Consider the following 11,017-nt stretch of genomic DNA (forward strand, 5'->3'; position numbering starts at 1 on the left):
ATAGCAATTTAGACCCCCATCAGCAGTGTGTCTCTTAGCCAAAACTTGGTTTTGTCACACAAAAAACTTTCTGCCAATCTTGGTATCAATGCTGTTTCATAATTTACTTTACATGACCTGATTACTAATTATTAATCTGTAAGTTTGATTCCTTGGAGATATTTGAGTGTAAATTTATTATCAAGCTATCCTATTAACCCTCAAGTACTTACCACATAACTCTCAGATTATTTTAACAGAACCAGGGCACCATTTCTTGAACTACTGTTTCTCAGTGTAGGCAAAGCCTCACATTTGAGTTTGTATTTTTTTTTTTTTTTTTTTGGACATAATAGAGCCTAGCGATGATGAACAAGTCACTCAGGTTCATTAGGTCTCAGTTGTAAAATCAGAATAAAATGAACTGCCTTCACAAGCCATAAAAGAAGTATGCATAACAATGAGACAAGCTCCGTCTTGGCTCTGTGGTTGATTCTTGGGGAATACTTCTGTGGATAAACAGTTCCAACTATGTATTATAGGTTGTCAGTAGATCTTTCCAGTGATAATCTTCCCCATGTTTGAAGACAAAGTTGATGTCAGCGACAACCTTGTCTCTGTTCTGGAGAAAGTTCCTAAAGTTATTTGAGAATCCGGTAGATTTTGGGAGAAACACATCTAGAAGACTGAAAGGAGTACATTAATAATGTGTAAACTCTGCTTGGGTCATATCAGAACTACTGGAGCAAATATTTTGAATAGAAGTTGGGTAAGCATTTGTTGGTTGATTGAGACCTTGGAGATGAGCATGTGGTCTGATTCACTCTCCTAACTTTGTTTTAGGGAATTTTCTTTTTTTCCTTGAAGGAGTACTGTCTGAGTTTCATGAAAAAAATCTTTGTTTTTATAATCAGGTAGTTGAATAGTAAAACAATAGATAAACACATTTAATTTCAATCTTTTTAACCTGGGGAGGCTACTAAAGTCCTTATTGCTGAACTATTTAAATAACAGCTTTATGCTAATGAGGGGGCAAGCATGGCATGGGTAAAATTTTGGAAATCTCAGATTAGTAATTAGACACAACCTTTCTCCTCTTTCACCAGAGGAGAACTGAGAACACTGCAGAGCCTTCTGAATTTGAACTTTACAATTTTTGGCCTGAGCTATTTGGCAATAGAGTTGTCAGAATTTGAACAACACAAAGGAAAAATGGGAGGAAAGGGTATTAAATATTCCTGCTGCTCAAAACATAGCTAGTTGGGAGGTAACAGAAAACTACACCTTGTTCTTGCCAACAAGTTACGATACAAACTGATGCATTGTCTAAATTCCCTAATAACCTAACTTGTGCTTCTATCTTTGTCTGGTATTAAACCAATTTTTATCTTTAAATTACAACCATTCAAAGGGTTTGCAAATTTAATACTTCTTACATAGTCCTAGGCATTCCGCAAAATGCTTGGCAAATTAAGTGTGATTCTGTTGAATAACCTCACACGTTTTTATAAAAATTCTTCTTAAAATCCATTAAGAAACTGCATTTGCTATCACAGGCCCTTAAACTCTTATTTACTGGTCTGAAAGGCAAGCTATAGAGCTGTTGTTCTGTAACAGCTACTATAGTCATTAATTTAAATTAGAAGATAACTGAAGTATGCATTAGAAACTGGTATGGCATACTACTGGGTGATAACATATTTAATTGGAAATAAAATTTGATGAATCACTATGGAACTTTTTATAAGATTGAGCTAAGGTTAGTAGAGTTTTGTTATTGTTGCTTTCTTTTCATAATTATTTACAAAATTCATATCTTATAGTGCTCAGGTTTTAAAATTTTTTTCTTCTAAAATGAGCAAAACTTTTCAGGACGGCTTTGTGTTATGGGGAAGTCTCTTTGCTGTTTTACACTGTGCAGTGATTTAGAACTTTATTTATTGTACAAGTAAATGATGGATTGATAACATATTTAGTTGTTTCCTTCCAAAAGAGAAATGAAAACACGTCAAATAACGTCTGAAATGGGAAATAAATTAGTTGACAGTATAGAACACTACTTAATACTTCCATTAAGAAATTGTTTTGACTCCTTTATATTGGAACAATTACAGAACAGCTCTTGAATGAATGAGAGTTGAATAGTATTACTTTAGAATATGAGCCGTTTGTAGATAAATATATTCAGGATCTGCATTTTTCTTTGGTTTAAATAAAGTAAAGCCTCTTTCAGATTGCATGGGGGAGTTTTTGCGATTTTGAAATGAATATCTCAAAAGCTGTCTTGTTATGAGCATATTTTCATTCTCCGTAGGCTACTGAATCTTGGTTTTTCTGAATTCTCTTATCTGTTCCTAAGAACTTTCCTCCTTCTTCTGTCGTCTAGAATATTTAAAATATAAGTGGAATTATGTATTCTTTAAGGATAGACAGAATACAGCTATGAAATCTGGTCTGGTCTGCTTTTGTCTTTTCTTTCTTTCTTTCTTTCTTTCTTTTTCTTTCTTTCTTTCTTTCTTTCTTTCTTTTTCTTTCTTTCTTTCTTTCTTTCTTTCTTTCTTTCTTTCTTTCTCTTTCTTTCTTTTCTGGAAGGCAGTGGCACAATCACAGCTCACTGCAGCCTCAAACTTCTGGACTTCTGGGCTTAAGTGATCTTTCTGCCTCAGCCATCCAAGTAGCTAGGACTACAGGCATGAGCCACCACGCCCAGCTTGCTTTTCAGAGGGTACATTTTTAATCATCTTTCCAAACTCTTGCATGAAACTTGATCTATACTTGCTTTCTACTTCAGAATAAGGTCAATTTTCATAATTTCTAATTTGTCACACAATTTTCTGTGTCCTCTCAGTTTTCAAATTTATTGCCAAATAACTGTAATTCTTTGAAACTTCTCTGATTGTGAAGTTATATCTCCTTTCTTAATACACACACACACATATACACAAACACACACTTTTTTCTTTAATCTGAATCATAAGGCTTTCTGTTTTACAGATACTTCAAAAGAGCAGATTTTTAAAATCCTTTTTATCCTTTCTAGTATATGTTATTGTTTTCTATTTTATTAAATTCAGTAAGTTTCCCTTTATTTCTTAGTAGTATATTTCACCGTATTTGCTTTTTTCCTAATTTCTTGGGATAAAAACTATTTTTTTCTTTCATTTACTTTATCAGTGTAAGCATTTAAGTCTATACATTCTTCCCTGAGCACAGTTTCATCTGCATCTCATAGGTTTTGGATTAAGTGTTCTTTGAATTGCTTCCCAGAAAATTAGTAACATTAGTTGTGATTTTCTCTTTGATGTGGAGAGGATGTTTCTTAATTTGCAAGTACTTAAACTTTAGGCCACCTTTAAATCATTTATTTTCAACAGCTTATGATCAGATAACATGGCTATTAAATCCTGATTTTTTAAAAAAGATGCGTGTGTGTGTGTGTATGTGTGTGTGTGCGCGGTTAAATATATAATTGATTTTAAGAACAATTTCATAGGCATAAAATATATTATCTGGAAAATGAATATATGTAATCAACTTTGTTGTATTATTCTATTTTCCTAATATTTGATTATATTTAAATTTACCACATCAGCCTGATTTTTATAATATGTTAAATCCCTTGTAATAAGTATATTCTAATCAAACTCTTCTTATATTTCTAGTAATTTTTAATTAATGTATTTTGTGGCCATACTGTTTGTGCATATAGATTTATGTCATCTGCTTCCTAACTTTTGCCACTGTAACACTATGTCATCCTTTTCCTTAGGGAATGTCCATAACCTTGAATTTCTCCTTGTTTAATATTTATTTCTTTTTGCTTGCCTTGCCTCAAATATCTTATTTTTAATCTTTCATTATCAACTTGTTTATAAGAATGTTTCTTATAAATACTATATAGCTAGCTTTTTGTTCTTATTTAATCTAATTTGACTTTCTCTGTTTTTTAATGAGAGAATCTGGTATATTAATATTTAGTGTAATAAGTGATATACTTGATTTTATTTTTTCAGTCTCATTTATTGCTTATTATCTAGATTATTCTACTTTGACTTTTTTTTTAAATTTTTATCAATTTGGTCTTCAAGTCCCTCCTTACTAATTTGAAGAATCTAATGAACTTTTTCATCCCATTAATAATCACCTGCTGTTTTCAGGCATTAATAGTCAAATTTTTTTTTTAATGAAATAAAGTAACTCTTTGTGCCCATTTCTAGATGCTTGATTCTCCCAGTCCTTTCCCAACATAAAAAAGCATTTTGTCTTCTACTTCCCCATTTTGTTTTCTTCTCCAAGATGAGATCTTGAGGATCTGAGATTCTCAAGAGAGATCTTACATCCTTCCAACCTTCTACCCAGCCCTAAGTCCTCAGTTTGGCCAAGATAAGTTAGAACTTCTAATTCTAGATAACTATGGTACTATCACTGGCAGCATGAAAGCTCCATGTGAATGTGTATGCCACATTTGAAGGGACTCTTTTCTTTCTTTTTTCATTGAAAAGCAGTTAGATTCACATTGTGGTTATGAGTTTGGGTGCTCGTATCAGACTATATGGATTTTTTTCTCAAAGGTGTTGCCTGCTAACCGTGTACACTTGGACAAATTAAATTTTTTTGTGCTTCAGTGAAAAGAAGAATTATATTGTGGTTGTTCAAAATATCCAAACGCTCTTCAACTCCCCCTCCCAAAAAAAACTGAAGCCTCATTCTCCTTCACTTTTCTGTTTAGTGAATTTAGTCTCTCCCTTCTGGTGAATAGGATACAGTGGAAGTGTCAGCGTGTGACATATGAGATGAAGTCATAAAAGACATTGTGCCTTCTAACTCTCTCTCTCTCTCTCAGAATGTTCACTCTGGGGGAAGCCAGCTGCCATGCCATAAGGACACTCAGGCAGTCCTATGAAGAGGCCCATGAGGTGAGAAAGTGAGGCCTCCAGCCAACAGCCATGTGAGTGGGCGATTGAGGAAGCAGACCCTTCTAATGCCTGCAGCCCTGGCTGGCATCCTGACTACCACCTTAAATGAGACCCTGAGCCAGAGCCACTACTTCCAAATTCTTGACCCACAGAAATTGTGAAATCATATTTGTTGTTTGAAGCCACTAAGTTTTGGGAGTAATTTGTTATATAGCAAAAGATAATTAATACATTCACTTCCTAAGATTATGGTGAGGAATTAAGGATACAGCATGAAAAGAACTTTGCTATTATTTTTATTGTCTGATCCAATTTATGTTGAAGGGCCTTCGATACTTTCTTCTTTTACTCTCTCTATCTTGACATTTGTCCGAATCATTTTTGTTTGTTTGTTTGTTTGTTTTTTAGAGATGAGGTCTTGCTATGTTGCCCAGGTTGGAGTGCAGCAGTTACTCACAGGCATGATCCCACTACTGATCAGCACGGGAGTTTTCACCTGCTCTATTTTCCATCTGGGAGGTCATCATATTGATGGCAAACTTAGTGCGGACACCTGATCAGCGTAGCGCAGTACAGCCCAGAACCCCTGGGCTCCAGCGATCCTCTTACTTCAGCCTCTTGAGTAGCTGGAACTACAGGCCCATACCACTGCACCCGGTTAGTTTGTTTTTGTTAGAGTTTTGTCTCTAGGATTTTCCTCAGCTGAGTACCTGAAGACTAATTTCTCCTTGTGAATCTGCAAATATCCTTATTTTACCCTTATTTTACCATGCATCATTTATAGGTAAACGATATCTTAGCTGTGTATTGAATTTCTGTTTTTTTTTTCTCTTTGGTACTCTATAAATGTTACTCCAGTATCTTCTAGCTTCTCCCATTTTCTCCTAGTGAATGGTTATTCTGCTCTTATCTAGCAGGTGATAAATCTGTCAACAGATAGTTTTTCCTTTTTATGTGTAAGTTATTTCCTCCTTAAAGTTCGTAATCTTTTCCCATTTATTCTTTAAATTTTAGACTACAACCAGGATGTGTTTAGGTTGACATCTTTGCTTATCAATTCTGCCTGGAAATCAGGAACCTCTTCCAATATTCAGACTTGTGTTTTCAGCTCAGAATAATTATTTTATCATTGGTTTGATTATTGCCTTTAGTTGTACTGGATCTTAGTTAAAATGCCCATTCTGATTCAAAGTATCTGGAAGACAAATATTTGTCAACTAAGGGAAAGGTGACCACGCATCAGTGGTTTTACTGAGACTACCTGGTTTAAACCTTCAGGCTTTATACTTAGAAAATACTTCAGTCATCTTCTGGTCATAAAGTTACAAACTTCAGGACAAAAGCTAACCAGCTAAGACCAGCAGAGCAAATTCCAAGAATTTGGGGCTTTAATTAACTTGAATTAATTTGGACTTGCCCTACCTTTAACTTCATACTAAGTCAGATAATAATTCCCCATATTTTCAAGCCATTTTTGAGATGAGTCTCTTATGGCCAAAAGCATCTTAATTTATACATCGTTTTGGTACCTAACGAAATATTCACCAATATTTGGCACATTTGTTAAATCTTCTGGTGTCTACCTCCTCTATGTAATGTAAATATGGTCTGAATATCCATTCAGAAATTATAGTTGATTTGCAAAAATAACTACTATATAGCCTATATTAACTGATAGTTATTCCTTCCCAACCTTCTTTCACTCTTTCGTATATATGCAGAGTAAATCTACATCATTATGTTGATTAAACAAAATAGCAGAGAAATCAGGAAGTTACTGCTCATTGTACACTTATTTCAATTATGGAAAAAGCCAAAACTTTACTCCCTTATTTAACACTTCTCTAGAAAAGCAGTTGAAATAACCTAGTGTCATTCTAAAATGATTTGTATACTATGTAGACCGGAATCTAGGGCTGTATATAAATGAAATTATTTTAGAAGTTAAATCTTCATGAAAAAACAAATTAAATGGTTTACTAACCTCAAGATGATTAAATGTGTTTATTAAATGCAGCCTCAGCCAGCACCTCTTTTCATGGCTACAATAATTAAGTATAATAAATATTCAAATCAGTAATTGAATTTGTTAAAAAAACATGCTCAGCTCACTGAAGACTTTCTAATAAATAGAATTCAAGTACCATATTTTCATACTTCATGACACTTGCCTCATCTTAGTTTAATGACTGCCATTTCTTGCACTATAACAAGATTTTATTTTTATTTTGTTTTATGCTATTCAAACAAATACATTCAAAGTCATGGCTACACCTATGTATAACCATATTCTGGGAGTTGGTTTATGTGTTTCTTTATTTTCTCACAAGTAAAGATAGGTCAGATGTTGCCAAATTAGTAAATAACTAAACTTGAGATAGGAAATACTCTAGAGACACAATCTGCTTAGTTTTGCATACTTTTAGTCGCTTTTCCCATTACTCTGTCCAGCTTTCCAGTAATACCCATAACATTGACTTGATTTCATATGACCATGCAGTAAAGTGATTACTGCACTTAGAATTTGGTTGCTTTTCCTATGCTAACAACTTAAAAGTTTAAAATAACTGATGTTCAAAACAGTGAAGATTTCCTTTTATAAACAAGTTGGAAAGGAAACTGGTTTTATATTATTATCCTCAAGTATTTTAACTAACATAAAACATCTTTTAGTCTTTTAGGCAAACCATTTAGACAAAAAGTACAAATAATAAATTTACATTGTGTTAAGCTGCGATCATATTTCTTTCTCTTGAATTACTTTTGACATTAACCTTATGCACCTGGTGATACTGAAAGATGAGTCCAATAGTGTAATACAATAGTGCAATATGAACTTCTGTTCTAGTTTCCATTAATTGCATTAATTCAAATTGCACCTGGAAAAGATCTAAGCACGACCTAAAGCCAAGACAGCAGATGAGGGCAGACAATAATAGTATTTAGATCTATTTTTTTTTTTTTTTTGGAGATGGAGACTCACTCTGTCACCGAGGCTGGAGTGCAGTGGTGTGATCTTGGCTCACTGCAACCTCCGCCTCCCAGGTTCAAGCGATTCTTCTGCCTCAGCCTCCTGAGTAGCTGGGACTACAGGCGCCCACCACCACGCCCAGCTAATTTTGACATTTTTAGTAGAGACAGGGTTTCACCGTATTGGTCAGGATGGTCTCAAACTCCTGACCTTGTGATCCACCCAATCTTCGTTGCATCATTTAACTTTCATTGGTATCACAGTAATTCACTAACATTCATTCCTTACAGGCAGGTATGAATAATTGAACAATTTTAAACATCATCTCATAGGCAAAAGAATATTTATTCATTGGCTTAGCTTAACAAATCAGTATTAAACACCTACGGTGTGCCAGGCACTGTTCTAGACACTGGGGTTACAGCAGTGAACAAAATAAATACGCTCTCCAGTCTTGTGGAGTTCACATACTGGTGCAGGGAGAGAGATGTATACAAACAAAAATGCATATATAGTAATTCACAAATTGGTAGGTGCTATGAAGAAAAATAAACCATGGTGAGGATGACATAGAGTGCTGGATGGATGTTTTAGTACATATAGGTTGGCCAGAGAAGTTGCCATTTGAGAAGAAGAAGAGGGAGTAGGCTCAGTGGATTCTGAGGGAAGTATAAGTTCGAGATTCTGAGTCATTCATGTCCTTGGCAGATCAATGAAGAAGCAGATGCTGTGGCTGGAACTCAGTGTGCATGTTGGGGCAGTGGTAGGAGGCTATGGTGGTAAGACAGGACCACCGGGATCCCATAGGGTCTTGAAGATCATGGTAAAGACTGTGGCATCTCCTCTCCAGTATTTTGAGCAGAGGAATGGTAGCATTCTAGTTAGGATTTAAAAGGGTTGCTCTAGCTGATCTGTGGAGAATAGGTTTGTAAGGCAGCATAGTGAGTGAAAGGAGAAAAGTTAGGCGATTGCAAACATCTGGGTGAGAGGTGATATCAAACTATATTGGTGTGGCAGATGCATTTCATGTGATAGGCTCAATTAATGGCCTCCCTATTTCAGCCTTCTCTTTCTTGGGACTAGCTTGCCTGCTGGAAGGTGAGGAAACAGCCTGTCATCCCAGCTGAGGCCATCCTAGATCAGCCAACTGTTAGCTGCTTGTGTGTGAGTGAACCCCAGCCAAGACCAGAAGACCTGCACAGCTGAGCTCAGCCAAGATCAGCAAAACCTCTCAGCTTATAATCATATAAACTTAACAATTTAGGTGTGGTTGTGACACAGAATTATTATATTATTGTATGCATGTATGCATTGTAAGCATTGTATATTACACATGAGAATCATAGAAACAGTGAAAAGCCAGTAATTTCTGGAGTATATATTGAAGTTAGAGCAAATTGTGTGAGGTAGAGAAGCCACATACTCCAAATTTCTGGCCTGAGAGATTGGAATAATGAATATGGATGATGGAGGTAGACATTGAATCTGAAACGAATTTTTCATTTTGTGAAATTTTGTGAAATTTCATTTTGTGTTGAATATCTTGTGACTCACTGAAATGAAAATCGTAAAACAAAATTTGTTCCTAATGCATAAAATTTTATAATGTTGTTCTATTTTTTATGAAAAAATATTCTGACTGGATTACGCCTGTAATCCCAACACTCTGGGAGACCAAGGCGGGTGGAACACTTGAGGTCAGGAGTTCAAGACCAGCATGGCCAACATGGTGAAACCCTGTCTTTAAAAAAAAAAAAAAAATCTATCAAACATCAGCATGGCTTTGGCTAGAGACACAACAGAAATAAAATTCCAGTTAAAAACCTGCTTCTCTTTAGTCACTCTGCTAGAGAAAAAGTATCAACGTGATATAACCTAATTATTTTTTAAAATAATGTTATTAAATATTTCTCCACTAATTGTGGAACTGGACCTTGGTATATGCTGGCCCTTTACCTGACCAGTGCAGTGCATTTTCCCCCAGCTGCTGTGAGTGCTACTGCTAGCAGCTCACAGCTGTTTACTCTCCTGGGAAATGTCCTTGGCCAGTGGGGCCCGCCTACCAGGAGATGCCTGGGAAGTTACAATCCACTCACCCATCAAATGAATAGTGCAGGGGTACAAAAGTCCAGCATCTTGCCTCATGGTTGGAGAACTCAATTTTGTCTATCAGCAGACAGAAGTCAGCCTTGTCATTTCCTCCTAATTAATAAATATTTCACACTAGTTTTCCATTGCCCAGAAATTAAAACCCTATAGTATCTCATTGCTTCCTCTTATCTAAAAACATTTAAGTCACTGTGTTTAGTATCCTTGGTTCTTGTGCTGTTTTCTGTAACTATGCTGCCTCAAGTCACTTCTTGTTGAAGAGCTAGCAGTTATGGGACAGAATTTGCTGCGTGGAATGTCACTTGAGTTCAGTTTGTCAATAGAACAGCACTTCGCCATTCGCACCCAGAGCTGCTCTGGTAATCAGCAAAGGCCAGATTCCAGTTGAATCCCATCTCTGCTCAGCCCCCTTCTCCTGTCTTCTCCTGTTATCCTCAGCCTCTTACCGGTTTCCTCTGAGAGCACTTCCTCAATAAATCACTGAGCAAGAAAGAATCCCTGCCTCGTGCTCTATTTCTAGGAAGCCTGAAGTAAGACAAGGCTTTATTAAAATTGCAAAGTACGTCTAGGGTAGTGATGCCATAGGAAGATGAATATTGTTAAATGCCTCCAGTTTGGTGGCTTTTTACAAAAATGTTCACTTTATCTTTGAAAGGTATCACATTAGTAGCCTTTCATGCCAATGCAGCAGTTTACACACTGGTTTTTATAAAATTATTATTGTGAAATTTGAGGGGAAGATGAGTATTAAATATACAGAGCAGGGTTAATCTGGCTGGGGGAGGAGAGTCTTACATGTAACGAAATCCCATGTCAACTAAATTTAAGGAATCATGCATTTGTTTAATTTGTTTCATTGTTTCCTAAAACCACATTGCAAGTTAAGAGAATATATTGTCATGACTATAAATGCTTTATTGAATTTGATCTGTTTTCATAACTAGGTATAAAAAATGAGACCTAACAGCCTTTATTCAGAATCATACTTTATATCGCTTATGACTGACTCTGTAACAGTTCATAAAATTATACAGCATGTTTG

At 35.6% G+C, this 11,017-nt stretch overlaps 1 long non-coding RNA gene across 1 annotated transcript in view; it reads left to right on the forward strand.

Moving 5' to 3' along the window:
- The window catches only part of LOC117068466, a 191,481-nt gene extending 182,024 nt beyond the window's left edge, over window positions 1-9,457 (forward strand). Inside the window, exons 4-6 of the long non-coding RNA XR_004431144.1 lie at window positions 4,823-4,927; window positions 5,304-5,552; window positions 8,929-9,457. This is a non-coding gene — a long non-coding RNA (uncharacterized LOC117068466). The remainder of the gene's footprint in view (window positions 1-4,822; window positions 4,928-5,303; window positions 5,553-8,928) is intronic.
- Window positions 9,458-11,017: the final 1,560 nt, after the last annotated feature.

This window comes from Trachypithecus francoisi, unplaced genomic scaffold (assembly GCF_009764315.1).
Source record: "Trachypithecus francoisi isolate TF-2019V2 unplaced genomic scaffold, Tfra_2.0 Lachesis_group21, whole genome shotgun sequence".
NCBI classification, from domain to species: Eukaryota; Metazoa; Chordata; class Mammalia; order Primates; family Cercopithecidae; genus Trachypithecus; species Trachypithecus francoisi.